Consider the following 9,590-nt stretch of genomic DNA (forward strand, 5'->3'; position numbering starts at 1 on the left):
ATTTTATCACAAATAACAAATAAAGATAGTATAACAAAAGTTAAACTAACCAAGTTAAATCAAGTTTTTAATTTTACTTCTACCTATGCACTCGTACATTTAATAATAATATTTTATTTCAGTGAAGAATTGGCTGGTAAATGGCTTGGTAATGCGTACCATCGGTGCCTTGTGCACTGGGCATAAAATAGACCCCACAGTAGCTCACAGCCTCTTACCTAGCAACTCCTACCCCAACCTCCTCGTGGTACCAGCCAGGATACGAGCAACCTCGGGTGGAGATCGGGTAACCAACCCCGGTAGAAACCAAGGTCGTATGCTGACAGGGGAGGAGGGCTCCTTCGAGCTACGTTGGCCCTCCGGCGATACTGTGGGGTTGCCTGCGGGCTTTGCTAGCCTGAACCACTAAAAAAATCAAAGCAATGGACTCCGTAAGTAATAATAATAACTCTAATCGGAACAATCGGCAAAGACCCAGGCGACGAAAACGGACTAACGATTGGAAATTAGGAACATGGAACTGTCGGTCTCTAAATTTCCTCGGAAGTACCCACGTGCTTTCTAAAGAAGTGAAGAGCCGCAAGTTCGACATCGTAGCGCTGCAGGAGGTATGCTGGAAAGGAACGATGGTACGTACGTATAGAGATGGTCATACCATCTACCAGAGCTGCGGCAATACACACGAGCTGGGCACAGCTTTTATAGTGATGGGCGAGATGCAGAAGCGGGTGATCAGGTGGTGGCCGATCAACCCCCGAATGTGCAGATTAAGAATCAAGGGCCGATTCTTCAATATAAGCATAATTAACGTGCACAGCCCTCACCTCGGAAGTACCGATGATGACAAAGACGAATTCTACGCGCAGTTGGAGCGTGAATACGACCGCTGCCCAAGACATGATGTCAAAATTATTATCGGGGACTGTAATGCTCAGGTTGGTCAGGAGGAGGAATTCAAACCGGTGGTTGGACGGTTCAGCGCTCACCCGCAAACGAACGAAAACGGCCTAAGACTTGTCGACTTCGCCGCCTCCAAGAACATGGCCATACGTAGTATCTTCTTCCAGCATAACCTGTACCATCGGTACACCTGAAGATCACCCAACCAGACAGAATCACAAATCGACCACGTTCTGATAGATGGTCGGCACTTTTCAGACATTATCGACGTCAGAACCTATCCGGGCGCTAACATTGATTCGGATCACTACCTAGTGATGGTAAGGATACGTCAAAAACTATCTATTGTGAACAACATACGATACCGCCGCCCGCCACGGTATAATCTAGCGCGACTGAAGCAACCAGAGGTCGCCGAAAACTACGCGTTATCTCTCGAAACCGCGCTGCCGGAAGAGGGAGAGCTGGATGAAGCCCCTCTTGAAGACTGTTGGAATGCCGTGAAAACAGCCATTAACAGCGTAGCGGAGCACGTCCTAGGCAGTGTGGCACCGAATCGACGTAACGAATGGTTTGACGAGGAATGCCAGCAGATATTGGATGAGAAAAACGCAGCGCGGGTACAAATGCTGCGTAGAGCCACCCGTCAGAATGTGGAGCGATACAAACAGAAGCGGAGGCAGCAAACCCGACTCTTCAAGGAAAAGAAGCGCCACCAAGAGGAGAAGGAGTGCGAAGAACTCGAACAGCTGTACCGCTTTCACGACACACGGAAGTTCTATCAGAAACTCAACGGATCTCGCAAAGGCTTCGTGCCGCGGGCCGAAATGTGCAGAGATAAAGATGGAGGTATCTTGACTGATGACCGTGCGGTGATCGAAAGGTGGAAGCAACACTACGATGAACACCTGAATGGCGTGCAGGCGGAAGACCATGATAGCGGAGGAAGTGACCACATTGGTGCAGCAAGCGACGAAGATGTGCCACCCCCATCGATAAGGGAAGTTAAAGAAGCCATCCAGCGGCTGAAGAACAACAAAGCAGCGGGAAAGGATGGCATTGGAGCGGAACTTATTAAAATGGGCCCGGACAAGTTGGCCGGCTGTCTGCATCAATTGATTGTCAAGATTTGGGATACGGAACGACTACCGGAGGAGTGGAAAGACGGGGTTATCTGCCCTATCTACAAGAAAGGTGATAAGCTGGATTGTGAGAACTACCGAGCCATCAATATCCTGAATGCCGCCTACAAAGTGCTGTCCCAAGTCCTCTTTCATCGACTATCGCCAATAGCCAATAGATTTGTGGGAAGTTACCAGGCCGGCTTCATGGAGGGTCGGTCTACAACAGACCAAATCTTCACCCTGCGGCAGATCCTCCAGAAGTGCCGCGAATTCCGAATCCCCACGCACCACCTGTTCATCGATTTCAAAGCCGCATATGATAGCGTAAACCGACAAGAGCTATGGAAAATTTTGGACGAAAACGGCTTTCCGGGTAAGCTTACTAGACTTATCATGGCTACGATGGATGGGATCCAGTGCTGTGTGAGAATCTCGGGTGGATTGTCGGACCCATTCGAATCTCGCAGGGGACTTCGACAAGGAGATGGTCTTTCCTGCCTGCTATTCAACATTGCGCTTGAAGGTGTTATAAGGCGAGCGGCGATCGAAATGCGGGGCACGATTTTCAATAAATCCAGTCAATTTATCTGCTTTGCGACGACGTGGATGCTGTCGGCAGAACATTTGAGGCGGTGGAAGATCAGTACACCAGACTGAAACGCGAAGCAGAGAAGATTGGATTGCAGATAAATACGTCTAAAACGAAGTATATGCTGGCGGGCGGGACCGAGCGCGACAGGGCTCGCTTGGGCAGCACCGTGGTAATCGACGGGGATGAGTTCGAGGTAGTCGACGAGTTCGTATACCTTGGCTCGCTGGCAACAGAGGACAACAATACCAGCCGTGAGATTAAAAGACGTATTATCAGCGGAAGTCGGGCCTACTACGGACTCCACAAACACTTGCGGTCGAACAATCTGAGCCCCCGTACAAAGTGCGCACTGTACAAAACGCTAATTAGACCGGTTGTCCTCTACGGGCACGAAACGTGGACATTGCTAGAAGAGGACCTACGAGCACTCGGAGTTTTCGAACGGCGGGTGCTAAGAACCATCTTTGGCGGAGTGCAAGAGAACGGTGTATGGAGGCGAAGAATGAACCACGAGCTCGCGCGTCTCTACGGCGAACCAAGTATTCAGAAAGTGGTTAAAGCTGGACGGATACATTGGGCAGGACATGTTGCTAGAATGCCGGATAACTATCCTGCAAAAATGGTTTTCGCATCAAATCCAGTAGGAACAAGACGAAGAGGGGCATAGCGAGCGAGGTGGCAAGACCAGGTGGAGCGAGATCTGGCGAGCACTGGGTGCCCGCGGAACTGGAGTTGCCATGGACCGAAACAGATGGAGAAATTATACTGCGCAGGCCTTGTAATAAGACGTTAGGCCAATTAAGTAAGTAAGTTCAGTGAAGAATTATGCATTCTGACTTTAAATTTATCTCTCCAATCGTTAGTATCGTCTCTTTGGTCTTTGAAAGCTAGGACAGGACGTGCCATCAGGCTTCTTACTCTTCTTCTTATTACCGCCATCCCGATTCAATATTCTTTGTTACACTCTGCACCGCTGTTGCCTGCACATATTATTTTAAGAATAACTTCGTTTGCCAAACAACAACTTATTGTCGTATTCCCAGTAATGAGTTTCAGCAACACTGAAAGCGATACCGCGTTATATTTTCCAGTCAACGGTTGCTCGTCGCTTTCAGCTAATCAGAAATTGTGTCAATTTTGGGTCAACGCCGCGGTTGACACTTGGCACGTCCTGTCCTAGTTTGAAAGGGCTCCTTCCTCAGATTTTGTGCCTGTCAAGTACACTTTCCGACGGGGTCGTCCACTGTTCTCTGATTAGTTTCGCCAGGTTTCATACAGATTTTGGTGGGCAATAGCAGGGTTTGTTTACTGTCGCGATGCTCTAGCTTTTTTTCGGGAATAACATGAAAAGGCTGAGGGTGAAGGTTGTGTACTGCGATAAGAGTATAGAGTTTGTTACCTTGCTTATTTTGTAAGTGCACTCGAATCTATTAATCGTTAAATACCCATCAAGCAGAGCCGTAGCGTAAGATTGTGGCGCCCTTAGCGAAAGCTCAATTTGGCGCCCCTCGTTTCCTAAATCAGTGTTCCTTCCAGGTTTATCATTTTTTTCGTATACGCCTTATCCAGAACATCGTTGCACTTATCGTATGTATTGGGAAAATAGACTAGTTTCGGATGACGATGAAAAAAAACTCAAAAGATCATTCAATGAAACAAATTTTCCTGAAATCCTACGTTTATTAAGCCTTCTATAAAAATACTTCGACGCCCTGCCAGACGGTTCACCGGAAGCTTTGCTAGTGTCGATCAAAAGATAGATGTCAGCATATTATTATCCTCTGGCGATTTCTTGGCATGATGGGACAAGGCCTGATCCGATCGAAAGACCACATCCTTTGTGCAATACTTCTTGATGAAGCCGGCAACTTCTGGTAGGTACTTCATACTGTATATTCATATCTCCTCGTTCACCGTAAACCCCGAATGACTGAACAGGGCTTGAACATCCTCTTCTCGCTGATCGTCAGCCACAGAAGGATCTTCTTCGGGAGCTTGGCACGGAAGATATACTTGATGTCATCGCTTACCTTCTTGGTGAGGGATGTAAAGTACTCGGTCCTCTGCCAGTCGTTGCCGTCCAGCATCAAGTGGTTTTCGTTCAATGCTCTCGCCTTTCTCGTGAGAGTGGGTGTTGTAAACGTCAAAATTGGCTCTATTCAGCAGATACGAAGTGCTTCACCATGTCCAACTTCTTCGCTATGGGGTGAAGCAGGCAGTACGAACAAAGTATCGAGCGTAGTTGTTTGACTTGATTGGCTGCTGCATGCAAATCAACTGATAACGTGGCATGAAAAGTCACTAAAATGAGTCCAGTTTTTTTAATGCTTATGTTATTGCTAGTGCTTTGCGGTACCATACGGCGCTGGTGATATAAACCAACTCACATAGGGTTAATAAACAGTTGAACTACGTTCCGAAGACGTGCTGATTTTTATCTCAAATGACAAATAAAGTGGTATAACAAAGGTTCATTTCACTAATTGGTGGATTATTTGAGGATTTTTTTCTCACTTTTATACAGAAAACCTACCTGTAAACTGTGTATAATTACTTTTCAATGCAAACTTATTCAAATCACCGGGATCCAGAAAAAATGGTCCCGTTAGCGGGGGCCACCGTATTATGAATACAAGACTTGGTGACCAGACTATTGCAGCCTCTTATTGTATACTAGTTGAGCCCGAATCTTACGATCCGGAAAATATAAATGTCTGTTCAGAATTCAGAAAACTGTGGATACATTCCATTGGCCAGTGTTTGCGAAGATGTTTAATCTTTGTATTAGTTCTTTGAGTTCTTATATTGCATAATTTTGCACTAAGATGTTGTATAAAAGAGTCATAGCCGGAAACTGAAACAAATAGTTTTTATGGTCGTATTGGATTTTATTTAACTGAATAAAAACTTCTGACTGTTTGCAACATTTATGTATTCTGATTAGAGTAAAATGTTGCTTAGAAAATTCTTGATCGTTTGCTATCATTAACTCATTTTTTAAAATTTTGCGACTAGGTTCGGTCTGATTTAACACCGAGTCTGATTTGAACCGAGCAGTTTAATCGAGCAGTTCAATTGAGCAGTTTAATCGAGCAGTTAAGTCGAGTAGTCCAGTCGAGTTAGCAGTTCAGTTAAATCGAGCTGTCGAATCAAACAGTTAAGTCAAGCAGTTAAATCGAGCAGTCGGGTTGAATGACTAAGTCGCGCAGTTAAGTCGAGCAGTCTAGTCGAGCTATTGAATCAAGCTGTCAGTTGAGTCGAGCAATCAAATCGAGTAGTCTAGTCGAGCAGTTGAATTGAGCAATCGGGTTGATCAGTTGAGTGGAGCAGTCGATTCGGGTAGTTGAGTCAAGCAGTTCATTTGAGCAGTTCATTCGAGCAGTCGAGTCGAGTAGTTAAGTGGAGTAGTCCAGTCGAGCAGTGGAATCAAGCAGTTGAGTCGAGCGCCGAATCGAACAGTTGAGTCGAGCAGATGAATCATGCTGTTCAGTCAAGCAGTCCAGTCGAGCAGTCGAAGCGAATAGTCCAGTCGAGCAGTTCAATCGTGCAGTTCAGTCGAGCAGTCGAGTCGAGTAGTAAGTCAAGCAAATGTGTCAAGCAGTTGTATCGACTAGTTAAGTCGAGTAGTCCACTCGAGCAGTTAAATCGAGCCAAGGCGATCTATCCAATCAAGCAGTTGAGTCGAGCAGTCGAATCGAACAGTTCAGTCCTGCAGTTCAGTTAAGCAGTCCAGTCGAGCAATCAAATTGAGCAGTCTAATCGACCAGTCCAGTCGAGCATTCTAGTCAACCAATTGAGCAATCGAGCAGTCCAGCAGTCGACCAGTGAGGTGACTGTGAATAGAACTCATTGCTACGAAAACATGATGTCCTCTCAGGGGCCTGTTTTTGATTACCGATAAGCCTTTTATGGCGCCCTGTTAGAGATCTGGTTTTCGGTACAGACATAAGCCTCTTATATAAATAGATTTACTAAATTTTAACGAAAGAAGGAAAAGCCGTACTCCTGTTGTAAGATATGTTGTAGGATAATAATTTAGAATGACGATCCTAGATGGCACCAGTGTGGCACGCAAAAGATGCACAACGATATTTTTTGTAGAATATTTTGCAGAGTTGTCTTTTTGTCTGTGTTAAAAACTAACTTTAAAAATGAATTGGGATTTTTAAAGTTGTAGTGATGTTCTTATGTATTCATATACCACAGACAAACAGACGAGACACTCGCATTAATTCCATCGTTCAATAAAAAAACATTCATTTTACACAAAAAGCATGTTTCGCAACATGGCCACATCGCGGAATATTGCTTCGAGTTTTCAGTATAAATGTAAAAACCTTACAGCATAAAACCCCGAAAATGCAAGCTACTTCGCAACATATGCATAACATAGGGTGCTAGCACAGACTAACAGACGTGACACTGAAGCCTCATTCCATCGACAATAAAAACGATCATTTCAAATTTTCACTTAAGCCAAGATTCAAACAACAGTCACTGCGCGAGAACGCCGCTCGCCTGCGCTGGCGCTGTTGTCAGACAATTTTATAGCACAAGTAATTTTATAGCATTGCTAAATTTATAGCGACCTACTCTGCGTAGCGCGAAGACTACACCAGGTAATGCTACTATGTTACCTGACTCACTGCGAATATGCGTTGTGTTCGCGGAATCGTGTGAGTTCGAAAGGTTTCGAAAAATATCGTCCTTGTATCAAAAATATCGTTCATTTTGATCACTAAAAATAAGGTACTTAAACGTTATATTTTACGTGCCAGTAGTACGCAAAAATTTTATTGTGAAACTGAATTGTTATTTGTGCAACTTTTTACGAGTTAAACGCAATAACAAAAGCACAACTTACAAAAAATCGTTTGTTATCGATATTAGCTGCATATGTGTTATAAATGAATAAAACCGTAGGATAACTTTTTATTGCAATAACACGCAGTATGTCAGGTAAGACAGAAGTGTTTTTTTTTTCAAGTTTTAGGAGTGTCATTGAAACGATCTTTTGTTGGAAAATTGGTTCGAAGTGTTACGTCTGTTAGTCTGTGGTGCCTATCCGCATTAATTGGAACCGTACTTTAACTATAAATATCATCTTCTATCTTCCAATCTAAAACCATTTATGAAATGGTTGGATACCGTATCTGAACTGTTGCCTGGTATAATATCAAGTAAGGTACCCCGGGGCAAGTGGGACCTAAAAATGCATAGTTAGTGTCTATTCCACTGTGTTATCTATACCTATAATTATTTCAAAATTCTTTCAACACCGAAACTCTTCAGTGATATCACTTTAATTTAAGGCGAAGGTTTAATTACGAAAAGGGCCTCTCAATTTACATAAAATGAATCTGGAGGAGAATTTTCGAAAACATGGCGATTCAAATTTGATTAAAAAGCATAAAATAACAGAAAATGGTGTAAGTTAATATACAGCAATGTCAAAGCATTGCAAAAAGCACTCAAAGACAATATTTGTACGAATAGTTCATTCAAAAATAGCGTAACAAAATCAGATCACAACGAGTGACTTCATATTTTATATTACACACAGATCGTGAGCAATTACGCTGTAATACATTATTGTAATGAGGTGTAGTTGATTATGTCGCTGTGTCCAATTCTAGTGAGACATAATTTGTTTAATGGTTCGAAAATACGATTATGATCTGTTTGTTCTACCATGTCCAATTCGGTAGAGCTACTCATAAGAGATAGTTACGCTATAATAACCACAACGCTTTATTGTTTCAATTCCAGTTGCAAATTTGCTTAATTATATCAAATTTGCCTTTCCAGATACAATTAACATCGTTTAGGTGTAACCAAAATGTGACCAAACTGTTTGTTCCCTCATAAGCTGTGCTAAAGATCTTCTTTTTTGGGTGCCCTTAGTTTAGTCCTTTTCTGTTTTATTTTAAAGCTTTACTGATATAAGTATTAGGTAATTGAACTGAGAATGTTCGGTAGTACATCTAAGAAATGTATTAGGACAGAAAGCTTTGTGCTGAAACACTTTATTTTTAATAGGTCCCACTTGCCCCGGTTTCAAGTGCCAATCTTACTCCGACCCATTTTATTAATGCCGTTTGTCAAATTAAACAACTAGTTTTCGGGTTTATTTTGTTAATACACTCATTATGTTTACCTCCTGGCAGAAAAACATGTACTTTTACGAAAATCCTGTGGCCAAAATATCATTCATAGAAAGGTGCGTCAAACTTACAACGCAAATTGAAAATAACGCGCAATTTTAAAGTCCGATTTTGGTGTTTGGAATGCCTGTTATAAATAATCTATAATTTTAATACATGCGTTTGAGTTTCATTTCTAGAAAGGTTCGGTTGGATAAAATGAGGATGAAGAGTCATAACTCTCTTCCCACTTACTCCGTTCCCATCACTTACCCCGTATTCCCTCTTGCCCCGGGGTACCTTATATTAGCTATGGTTACTCTTGAAGTAACCATAAAAACAATAGGTCGTTAAGAATGTTTACCATTCGAAAACGAGTGGTTTTCCATACATATTTCTGAAGCGTAGCATATGAATAACATAATGATAATGGTTGAACCATAATATATTGTAGCGTCGTTGAAAAATTCTGCTTTTGGAATGTTCTGTAACCTTTGATCTGATTATAAAGAGGTGATTATAAACATTATACAGGCCGGACTCGATTATCCGGGGATTCGATTAACCGGGGATTCGATTATCCGGGGATTCGATTATCCGGGTTTTTAGACTCGATTATCCGGGTGAAACAAAAACTATTTTTTTAGATGATTTATTTTTAACCTTAATGTTATAGTTTTCATGCTACATGATGATTCTTACTTGACAAGTATTGATTCACCTCCCTAAAGCTACAAAATTCCTTTCTTATATCCCTTTTACCGGCGAACAAAACAAAAATAAATCCTGCGATAAGGAAATCATTTTTTTTAGTTAAAAATCATCATCATC

The sequence above is a fragment of the Sabethes cyaneus genome, chromosome 3, assembly GCF_943734655.1.
Source record: "Sabethes cyaneus chromosome 3, idSabCyanKW18_F2, whole genome shotgun sequence".
Classification (NCBI taxonomy): Eukaryota; Metazoa; Arthropoda; class Insecta; order Diptera; family Culicidae; genus Sabethes; species Sabethes cyaneus.